Source organism: Bufo bufo (assembly GCF_905171765.1).
Source record: "Bufo bufo chromosome 1 unlocalized genomic scaffold, aBufBuf1.1 SUPER_1_unloc_1, whole genome shotgun sequence".
Lineage (NCBI taxonomy): Eukaryota > Metazoa > Chordata > Amphibia > Anura > Bufonidae > Bufo > Bufo bufo.
In genome coordinates, this window is record NW_024399963.1 from 875198 (window position 1) to 887018 (window position 11821).

Sequence of the window (11821 nt, forward strand, 5' to 3'; positions counted from 1 at the left end):
AGCTAGTCTGATTGCTCTGATCTCCAGGAGATTTGATGACAATAACCTCTTCTGAGGTGTCCAAGTTCCCTGGACTGTCATGTCCTGAAGATGCGCACCCATCCTACTAGGGATGCGTCTGAAGTAAGTATGATCCAAGAGGGCTGGATCAGGGACTTGCCGTCCTTGAGGTGGGACCACCACCTTAGAGAGGATCGGACTTTGTAAGGCAGGGAGAGCACGGAATTGAGTCCCACTGGACTGTGATTCCACTTGGCTAGTACTTCCGACTGGAGCGGACGTAGATGCCATAATGCCCAAGGTACCGCCTGAGCGGTTGAAGACATTAGTCCCAACATTTTCATCCATGTTCGAATCGTTACCTGTTTTGGTACAAAAAGAGAACGGGCTGTCTGTTGCACGGATTGCCTTCTTTCGGGAGTGAGATGAATCGTCATCCTGACTGAATCCACCAGGAACCCCAGGAACCTTACCGAGGTGGCTGGTTGAAGTTGGGATTTGTCCCAATTGATTATCCATCCCAACAGATGCAGGAATGTGACAGCCTGTTGGATGTGTTGGGACAGGATCGCTTGGGAAGGAGCTCTGAGGAGCCAGTCGTCCAGGTATGGAACTATACTCAGGCCCTGAAGCCTTAGCGCGGCCACCACAGAGACCACCACTTTGGTGAAAGTGTGTGGGGCTGAAGAAATCCCAAACGGGAGGGCCAGAAACTGAAAATGTTTTAGGACCCCCCCAATGTTTACCGCGATCCTTAAGAATCTTCTGGACCCAGGATGGATGGGAATATGGAGATAAGCATCCTTGAGGTCTAAGGTTGCCAAGAAATCTCCCGGCATAAGAAGATTGGTCACCGACTGGATAGTTTCCATACGGAACTTCTTTTGTTTTATGAAACGGTTGAAGAACCTCAAATCTCTAATCATCCTCCAACCTCCGGTATTCTTGGGTACCAGGAAAACTGGGGAGTAGATACCTGTTCCCCTCTCTTGGAGAGGAACCTCTTCTAAGGCCCCCTTCTGGAAGTATTCTAGCACGTAATTTTCTAGAATCTTTTGCTTGTTGCTGGGAAGAAGCCTTGTTTGGACGAACTTGTCCGGAGGCGGACTGCTCAAGTCCACAAGGTAGCCCTGAGAAATTACACGCAGGACCCAACTGTCCTGGATATGATCCTGCCAACAAGGTAGAAAGTGCTGTAGGCGACCGCCTACGGGAATGTGGGGAGAAGGGAGCCTGGGATTTCCAGTCAGACCGGCTAAATACCAAGAGCCTCGAGGAGGCCCGCAATCAGAGCACCGAGGACTTCTTGGGGGGTCTAGAACCCCGAGAGGATTTTCCTCCTCTACGGGAGCCCCAATTCCTCTGGGCTCTGGGTTGAGGTTCCGCCCTGGAACCAAACCCCTTGCCCCGACCACGAAAGGACTGCTGGGGAAGGGACTTGCCCTTCTTGTCTGACAGCCATTCCATTATTTGGTCAAGCTCTGCACCAAAGAGTTTGCCGGGTTCATATGCCATGGCACAAAGATTGTGCTTTGAGGTCGTATCGGCCTTCCAAGGTTTCAACCAAAGCGGACGCCTGCCCGCGGTTGAGAGAGCCATGGTCTTAGATGCCAGCTTCAACTGTTGTGGAGCTGCGTCACACAGGAAGTCTATGGCAAGGCTGGCTGTCTTACATGAGGCCAGAATGTCGTCCCTAGAGACCCCCTGGTCTAGGTCAGACTGAATCTGGGTGAATCTTGTTTTCAGAAAAGTCGCCACTTCAGACGAAGAAATCGCAACCGAGGCTGAGGAATAAGCGCGCCTAAGGGCGCAATCCGCCTTCCGATCCATTGGGTCTTGCAAACTTGACCCGTCGTCTGATGGGATCAGGGTCCTTCTCGATAGTTTTGCAATCGCCATGTCCACCTTGGGGACAGGCCCCCAGGAAGATACTTGATCTTCTTTGACCGGAAACACTGCCTTGAATCTTTTGGTCAACACTGGACCCTTCTCCGGCTTTCTCCATTCCGTCTTCATCAGAGACAGGAGAGAACCATCTGCTTTAAAGGCCCTAGGCCCCCTAGAGGCAGAGGATGAGGCTTCCCCCGGATCAACGTCCTGGTCCCCCGACCGGACGGATTTTAGTAGCCGCTGGGCTTTCTCCAGCGGAAAAAAATATGAAAACCCGTCCTCCTCATCCGAGGAGGAAGAGGCTGAACCGTCTCTCGCCTCCTGACACCCCGATACCTCCATCGCCCGATGGGGGGAGGAGGGACAATGGCGTTTAGAAACCAGGGTATTCTTCAGCTCTTATATGGAGGCGTTCCTCTGGTTCATATTGGTCTCCATATAGCCCTTTACCCAATCGACAACGTCGTGGACCGATGGCTCCAGCTGGGGGAGTGTCTTGGCCCTACAGGGTGGGCACCGGGAAAAATCCTAGGAGTCCTCCAGCACGATCTGGCAGTCATGGCACTGCAGGTGACGTCTCTTGCCAGCGGACTTCCTGCTGGGCTCTCGCTCACCGTCCCCGGTAGAAGACATGGCTGAAAAACAGAAGAGATATGAATTTAAGCATAATTCAAGAAAAAAAGACCTTTAATCGCAAGCTTCAGGATCTTTACCCAGAAGATCCTAGCAAGTCTATGGCAAGGCTGGCTGTCTATTATAAAGGAAAAGTTTTTTCAGCAATACAGAGGTTTCCACGCAATCAACTCTAGCACCAACCACACGACTCAAGGTTAACAGAAAACTGCGCTCCAGGAGACTGAACCTGGAGCCTGACCATGTTTAAATAGGGTGTTTGGGCGCCAAAAGGAAGCCCCGCCCACAAAGGGGCGGGGTAAACCTCTAAAGCCAATTCCTTAGATCTGAGTAAAAAAAAAAAAAAACATCCTCTGGAACCCAGAGAGGGACCCCTGAATCATATAAAGGCACCCAACAGCCCTAAACAGAGAAATACTGACGTCACTTCCGCAAGATGGCGGCGCCCAGCAGAACATGCGGGACGCTGCTACCGCCGCTTCAGACCCCGAATGAGGTAAGACTGAACTCCAGCTAAGGAATCCTAGATCTCAGGCGGCGTAGGAGGAGCGGAACCCGCTCCCAGAGGGGAAAAAATAAAAAAACACTCTCTCCACCGAAGGGATGAAGGAGTGAACCACCCGTCCTGCCTTGTCCGCAGGACAGAAAAAAACACGATGTCCGGAGGGTCACTCCCCTCTTTATTGGGGGCAGGGAGGGCGTGTATATGTAAGAAAAAGGGGCAGTAACGTATTAAAACCTGTATTTTATTAGGACGATTAATAACTAAGGATAGTGAGCCTCTACCAGACAAACCACATAAACATAGACAAACAAAAGCAAGGGACCTAAAGGATTAGGTCACCTATAGGTCAGGTCCACTTAGGCCCTTGGAGTGGTGCAAAAGTGGAAGTGACCAAGGAACATATACACTAAGTTGAGACCCTGGCGGTGCGCCTAAGGTCTAGTAATATGCCAATAGGCAAAAGTAACAGGGTAGGTCTTACCGGTGATGGACGCCCGGACCGTGTAGTCCAATGCTCAAGAGAAGAAATTCTTTGAACCTGGATGCGACCTTCAATGGGTTAGGTCTTGATGGCTGAGGGCCACAGGGAAAAGTCTAACCCTGTTGTTGCCCTACTTGGCCTATTGTGCCCTATCCTCCTAACCCTATCCCCGCAAGGGGTGGCCCCGTCCGGAACCTGACCCTGAAAAATGCACCCTAGATGGCCCTGTAAAGGCAGGGGAAGTGGCCCTGTGGGGGCTAAGACTATCAGGGTGTGTTGTTAGTGGAAAAATGAAGAAGTCCCTAAGGACTAGTATATAAGGATATATTCGTAGCCCTACGCGTTTCATTCATGAATATATCAACCTTCAAAGAATAAGGTACCTCTACTTCTACAGGACCCACTAACTCGTCAGGGGACAGGGGTCATGGGTAGAGGAAAAGTCCCCACTCCTATATCAGCTGGATGATGGTAGACGGACGGAGGGAGGGGGGGGGGAAGGAATAGAGATTGCACAGGCTCGAGTGGACGTATATAGTCCAAATAAGCCCAAGTACTGTGTGTCACATGGAGCGCGTGTAGCCTTTACCATGGAGGGTGGCAGGGCAGTTTAGTGTACCGCCTGTCTGCCGGCGTCTGTCAGTTTTTTATTATTTCATTAAAACTTCCACCTGTCGTAACCAGTCCACAGGGGCAGAATACCCCATCTGTGCCACTGGTTAGGACGTAAGGGAACCTACCCTGCACCTGAGCCGGGTATCCATCCGGCAGTATGCGTGTGGTGAGTGGCGTCTCCCGTCTGTCTCTGCGCATGCACGAGTTGTAGAACGAGATTCCCGGAAATCACGTATTAGACACATGATCGGGAGTCCCGAAACCGTGCAAGCGCCCTCAATCGCATGACGAGTCATGTGATAGAGCGTCCCAACCGTATCCCGGCAACCCAAGGTCCTAAACCAAAGCTAATGTGTTGTAAAGGATACTATAGGGCTGAGGATAGGATCCATTATGGGAGCGAAATACGGTAAATATCAGTCGTGCCACTCATCTCACGCATCATGAAATCCAGAATATGAACTTAGACTAAATGCCAATAATCGCCCATGTGCCAGCAACACTGGAAGCAGCCAATAGTGGATGCCCCATAGACAGTGTAGCGCTGCAATGGCAATAGTTGTAACCTAGCAGGACTGTGTTCTGGGCGAAGTGTGGAATGGACCACAGTTAGTTACAGACCCCCTTCCATGCTGACGGAGCACCACTAAAGCCCTGGAAGGAGGTCTATCGAGTGCATCTCAGAGCTCCCTTTTCTATTCGCCACCGAGATGTGGGATTGTGATATTTTAGTGCGATGTAAGTTTTAGTGCCCGATGTACCATTGTGATAATATATTCATTGATTTATTGTTCTTCTTCTCTTTATTTCACTTTTAGATTGTGCTACCATATGTAACCTGAGCGGAGGACTATATGCTGCCCCATTTATGAGCGACCAGAGAGCCGGCCAGTTGGGTTCCTTCCTTATACCAGTTGTAATTCCATGTTTTTTGCCTGTGCTGGATGTGTGTACTGGGAGGGTTTTGTTGTCGTGTTATTAGGCATCTTTTACCAATTTTATGATCCCCTCTTCCCGAGGAGCGACACATTTGATATTGATGGAGGGCATTGTGGGACGCCATGGGGGCAATTTTACGCTATTCCACAGGATTTGACTGGCCCTGAACCCAATCCATTTACAGGATATCGTTGGGAATAAGCAGGGTAGGGGTGCTCTTCATTTGGAGTTGGCCCAGACCAGGCAGGTGCCTATATATTTCACCTCCCCTTGACCGGGGTGGGGGGTATGTCGGCCCTAGTATTCCCCTTCCAAAAGTGTATGTGTGTGTCACAACCAGACAGCTGAGAAGCTCTGACAGAAACCTTTCAGAACTTCCTCCTTGAGTTTCTTTGTTTTGGTTTTCAGTTCATCATCTCGTTGGCCTCTCTCAGCTGTCATGTGTTTGGACTGATTGCATCCCTTTAAATTCCTCCCCATAATGCATTAGGTTGCGGCTTATACAACTTCCTGGAGTGTGTGTGCTTGCTGTTCCTAGTTCCCAGTCGTCTGCAAGATAAGTGCTGTATATGTATTTGTGATTTTCTGTCTGCTGGATCCAGGTGACCCTAACTCCCTCCGTGTCTGTGTAGGGAGCCGGTGGTCGTGTCCCCTCACTATTGTAGGGTCTTCAGGTGTTAGATAGTCGAGGTACGTGGATATGCGACCATTCACCTTTGGGGTGTTCGCATAGGCTGAGCAGTCAGGGAGAGTCTGCCATGTCCATGCAGGTCTCTCCCTTTTGTTCATTAGTTGTGGATCCAGTGAGTCATTGATTATATTGCATTGTCTTGTTTCCTGTACACCATCCGTGACATTATAAGCCGCCTAAACCGTCTCAAGCATGGATCCGGTTTTACTTTTGGCTGAACGCTTCCAGGGTCTTTCATTGGAGGTAGCTGATCTCCGTAAGACTTTTTCTCAGTTTCAAGTGACCGGTTCAGCTTGTGTTCATGGAGTTTGTGCTGAGCCTAAGATCTCGCTCCCGGATACGTTCTCCGGGGGTAGTGAGAATTTTGTGCGTTTTAGAGAGGCTTGCAAACTCCATTTTCGCCTTCTTCCCCATTCCTCTGGTGATGAGGAACGGAGGGTGGGGATCATTATATCGCTGCTCAGGGGTAACGCTCAGTCCTGGGCCTTTTCGCTGCCGGAGGGGGCACGGCCCCTCCGTTCAGTGGATGAATTCTTTTTAGCCCTGGGTCAGATATATGATGATCCGGATCGTATTGCTCTGGCTGAGTCTAGACTACGTCTGTTATACCAGGGTAAACAATCCGCAGAGATATACTGCTCAGAATTTCGGAGATGGGCAGCAGATACGGGTTGGAATGATGCTGCACTCCGAAGTAAATTTTGCCAGGGTCTTTCAGAGGGATTGAAAGAAGCATTTGCCTTTCATGAGAGACCTACCTCCTTGGATTCTGCTATGTCTCAGGCCGTTCGTATTGACAGGCATCTTAGAGAGAGAGGAGAGATCTCTCCTTCCTGTCATACTCAGTCCCGGGACAGTGCAGCGGTCTCATTCTGTGCACAGGGGTCTCAGTCGCTGTCAGCCCCTTCTGAGCAGGAGTCCATGCAGCTGGGGTTGATTGCCTCTGACAATAGAAGATTCAGCCCGCATGGGAGGGTTTGTTTTTGTTGTGGAGGTATAAATCATCTGGCAAATGTTTGTCCCTCTAGGAGATTCAGGCAGTTTTCTGGGAGTAATAAAGAAACAAAAAGGAAAAAATCTTTTAAAAATGTTCCGTCTGTTACTATTGGCAGGGTTGAGGCGGAAATTGAAGGTTTTCCGTTTGCTTGTAGTTCCCGTTTTGTCCTGCCTGCTAGGGTGGCGCTAGAGCGCAAGAGCATTTTTTGTGAGATTTTTGTGGATAGTGGAGCAGCTGTCAACCTCATTGATAATCAATTTGCAATAACTCATGGTTTCCAGGTATGCACTTTGGGAAAGGATATTCCTGTTTTTGCTATTGATTCCGCTCCACTTTCTCAGAAATCATTAAAGGGCATAGTTCACAATATCCGTTTGACTGTGGGTGACGCTCATGTTGAGGATGTGTCATGTTTCGTCCTTAGCGGTTTGCCTACTCCTCTAGTGTTGGGGCTACCCTGGCTCACTAAACATAACCCCACCATTGATTGGCAAGCGAGGCAAATAAATGGTTGGAGTGACTTTTGCAGAGAGAATTGCCTCACGACATCTGTTTCTGAGGTTTCTACTAAGACTGTACCACCTTTCCTCTCTGAATTTTCGGATGTCTTCTCTGAGAGTGGAGTTCAGGATTTGCCCCGCACAGGGAGTACGATTGCCCTATTAACCACCTCCGGACCGCCTAACGCAGATTCGTGTTCCGGAGGTGGCAGCGCTGCGCACAGTCACGCAATACGCGTCATCTCGCGAGACGCGAGATTTCGCTCAAAGCCGGCCCGCGCATGCGCATCGCGGGCCGGCAAAAGTTAAAGAAGAAGTTCGTCACCAGCCTGCCAGCATCGATCATTGGCTGGCAGGCTGGCGATTTTCAAAAAATCAAATCAGAAGCCAGATAACAGATCATATTAGTAAATATGATCTGTTATATGGCTTCTCTGCTCCTCTGCTGGTCCTTTTCGTCGGTTGGATCCAGCAGAGGAGCAGACTTCACAGTGAGTAGCACCAACACCACACTTAGCCCCAGATCACCCCCCTGCACCCCAATTAACCCTTTGATCACCCCTTTGATCGCACCTGTCAATCACTAGTGAAAGGAAAAAAAGTGATCAGTGTAAACTGTCACTTTTTTTTCCCACTAGTATTGGCTGTTAGGTTTTAGGGATAGTTTAGGCCCCTTGGTTAGGTAGTTTAGCGTCAGTTAGCGCCCAGCCCACCGCACCGCAGTCACTTTTATTCGCTGATTAGCGTATCGCTAATCAGCATTTGTACTTTTATAGTATCTGTAAGTGATCAAAACTGATCACAGTCAGATCTATAATTGTATTAGTGTCACCTTAGTTCGCCCTCCACTCAAAACGTAGTGTTTGCCCGATCAGGCCTGATCGCTCGCCCACACGTGCGTTCACCCACGCCCGCCCCACCGCAGTGACAAAAAATATATATTTTTTTGATCACTGCACAATCACTTTACAAGTGCTGCGGCGATAAAAAAATCAGTTTTGATATTTTTTATCAATCGCAGCGGCCTCCGGTACTTCGCTAGCCTCCCCTTTGTAAGACAGGCTTGCTTTTTTTCTTGGGTAGTCTCAGGGAATACCCCTAAATTTAGTAGTCCAAAATGTCAAACAGGGGGTATTCTTCTGAAGAGGCCTACAGGATTCTGACCCAGTCGGATGAGGAGTGGGAACCCTCATCTGATGAATCTAGCGGGTCAGAATATGAACCTGTAGAAAGCAGTGGCACTCTGACCCAAAGTTCGGACGAGGAGGTGGAGGTCCCTGATAGAACCAGGCCCCGTGTCGCTAGACCACAGGTTGTGCAGGATCCGCTTCAAGAGCAGCAGAGTGGGACTGGCGCTGCCGGATCACGTGGTGAGGCATACACCAGCAGCGCAGCCGTCCCTGGACCTAGTACCAGCACTGCCGTACAACATGGTGACGTGGCGAGCACCAGAAGGGCAGTTGAAGCTGGTACGGTGGCACGTGCACTAGTTACCCCGTCGCAGCCACCGCGCAGACAGGCCTGTAGAGCCCCTAGAGTCCCTGAGGTGCTGGCAAACCCTGATTGGCAGTCACCAACTTCAGCCGCACCATTAGTTCCCCCTTTCACCGCCCAGTCTGGAGTTCGGGTTGAGACGGCTCAAATCGGTTCGGCCCTGGGATTTTTTGAGCTGTTCTTGACTGCGGAGCTCTTGGACTTAGTCGTGGCAGAGACAAACCGGTATGCCACACAATTTATATCCGCCAACCCGGGAAGCTTTTATGCCCAGCCTTTCCGGTGGAAACCAGTCCAAGTTTCCGAAATTTAAATTTTTTTGGGCCTTTTCCTCAACATGGGTCTAACTAAAAAACATGAATTGCGGTCATATTGGTCCACGAACCCGATTCATCACATGCCCATGTTCTCTGCTGCTATGTCCAGGGCACGATTTGAGGCCATCCTCCGTTTCCTTCATTTTAGCGACAACACCACCTCCCGTCCCAGAGGCCACCCAGCTTTTGACCGGCTCCACAAAATTCGGCCCCTCATAGACCACTTCAACCAGAAATTTGCAGATTTGTATACCCCCGAGCAAAACATCTGTGTAGACGAGTCCCTAATACATTTTACCGGGCGCCTTGGCTTCAAACAATACATCCCAAGCAAGCGTGCCCGGTATGGGGTCAAATTGTATAAGCTCTGTGAAAGGGCCACAGGCTATACCCACAAATTTCGGATCTATGAGGGAAAAGATCAGACCCTGGAGCCGGTCGGTTGCCCTGACTACCTGGGGAGCAGTGGGAAGACAGTCTGGGACTTGGTGTCACCCTTATTCAGCAAGGGGTACCATCTTTATGTGGACAATTTCTACACAAGTGTGGCCCTCTTTAGGCATTTGTTTCTAGAACGGATTTGCGCCTGTGGCACCGCGCGAACTAGTCGCGTGGGCTTCCCCCAACGGCTTGTAACCACCCGTCTTGCAAGGGGGGAGAGGGCTGCCTTGTGTAACGAAGAACTGCTCGCGGTGAAATGGAGAGACAAGCGTGACGTTTACATGCTCTCCTCCATTCACGCAGACACGACAATCCAAATTGAGCGAGCAACCCGTGTCATTGAAAAGCCCCTCTGTGTCCACGACTATAATGCGCTCATGGGAGGCGTGGACTTCAATGACCAGATGTTGTCTCCGTATTTAGTTTCCCGCAGAACCAGACGCTGGTATAAGAAGGTGTCTGTATATTTGATTCAATTAGCGATGTACAATAGTTTTGTTCTCTACAGTAAGGCTGGGAGAACAGGATCCTTCCTCAAATTCCAGGAAGAGATCATCGAGAACCTCCTGTATCCAGAAGGTTCCGTGGCCCCATCCACCAGTGTAGTTAGCCGTCTACACGAGCGACATTTCCCCAGTGTCGTTCCTGGTACCTCAACCCAACCGTCACCCCGAAAAAGATGTCGTGTCTGTAGCAGGAGTGGAATAAGGCGTGACACCCGCTATTTCTGTCCTGACTGTCCTGACCACCCTGCCCTATGCTATGGAGAGTATTTCCGGAAGTACCACACACAGGTACACTTAGCATAGGGATTGCATCTCACAGGACAGGCACACAGGGCTATTAGGGCCCTTTTACTCACAGCTGCTGCAAACCTCTCCTTTCACCTGGGATAAAGTGCATAACGTACTTCGCCACATCTTTGGGCGATTTGCGCTTTGCACATTGTCCCATGGGGAAGGAGAGGTTTGTTCTATAAAGGTAAAAAAAACTAAACAAAAAAAAAAATACCGGTAAGTAAAAAAGTTAACGTTCAGTTAAAAAAGTTAAAAAAAAGTTTATATGTTCTGTTCAAAAGTTAATAAATTTATTGCGTTGCGGCCTGTTTTTTTTTTTTTTGTTTTTTTTACCTTCCAGGTGGACCAACCGATCGACTAGCTGCAGCACTGATGTGCATTCGGACAGAAGCATTGCGCTGCTGTCAGATTACACGCAAGTCGGTGTATGCGGCGCTGCAAGACGAGATTTCTCCTCTGCAGTAAAAGATACGTTTGCCGAGGCATATGAGCTGAGGGGCGGTGTTCATATACTTTGGCAAACACTTTGTATATATAAAAAAAAAAATTCCGGCAAGGATTTATTCATCCACATCGATTGATGTGAATGGAGAAATCGGGTTTGCCAGGGCATACGGGCTAAGTGGGTATGGATGTTGGGCGAATGAAGAAATCTGTGCCGTTCATTTTTTTCTTTCAGCCCAGAGGCTGAACGGGAAAAAAAAATCTCATTACCCGTATGCTCAATATAAGGAGAATAGCAGAAACTCCTAATGCTGGCCATACATGTAATGATTGCGGAGACCCTCAAATGCCAGGGCAGTACAAACACCCCACAAATAACACCATTTTGGAAAGAAGACACCCCAAGGTATTCGCTGAAGGGCATATTGAGTCCATGAAAGATTGAAATTTTTGTCCCAAGTTAGCGGAAAGGGAGACTTTGTGAGAAAAAAATCAAAAAAATCAATTTCCGCTAACTTGTGCCAAAATTTTTTTTTATATGAACTCGCCATGCCCCTCATTGAATACCTTGGGGTGTCTTCTTTCCAAAATGGGGTCACATGTGGGGTATTTATACTGCCCTGGCATTTTAGGGGTCCCAAAGCGTGAGAAGAAGTCTGGTATCCAAATGTCTAAAAATGCCCTCCTAAAAGGAATGTGGGCACCTTTGCCCACCTAGGCTGCAAAAAAGTGACACACATGTGGTATCTCCGTATTCAGGAGAAGTTGGGGAATGTGTTTTGGGGTGTCATTTTACATATACCCATGCTGGGTGAGATAAATATCTTGGTCAAATGCCAACTTTGTATAAAAAAATGGGAAAAGTTGTCTTTTGCCAAGATATTTCTCTCACCCAGCATGGGTATATGTAAAATGACACCCCAAAACACATTCCCCAACTTCTCCTGAATACGGAGATACCAGATGTGTGACACTTTTTTGCAGCCTAGGTGGGCAAAGGGGCCCACATTCCAAAGAGCACCTTTCGGATTTCACTGGTCATTTTTTACAGAATTTGATTTCAAACTCCTTACCACA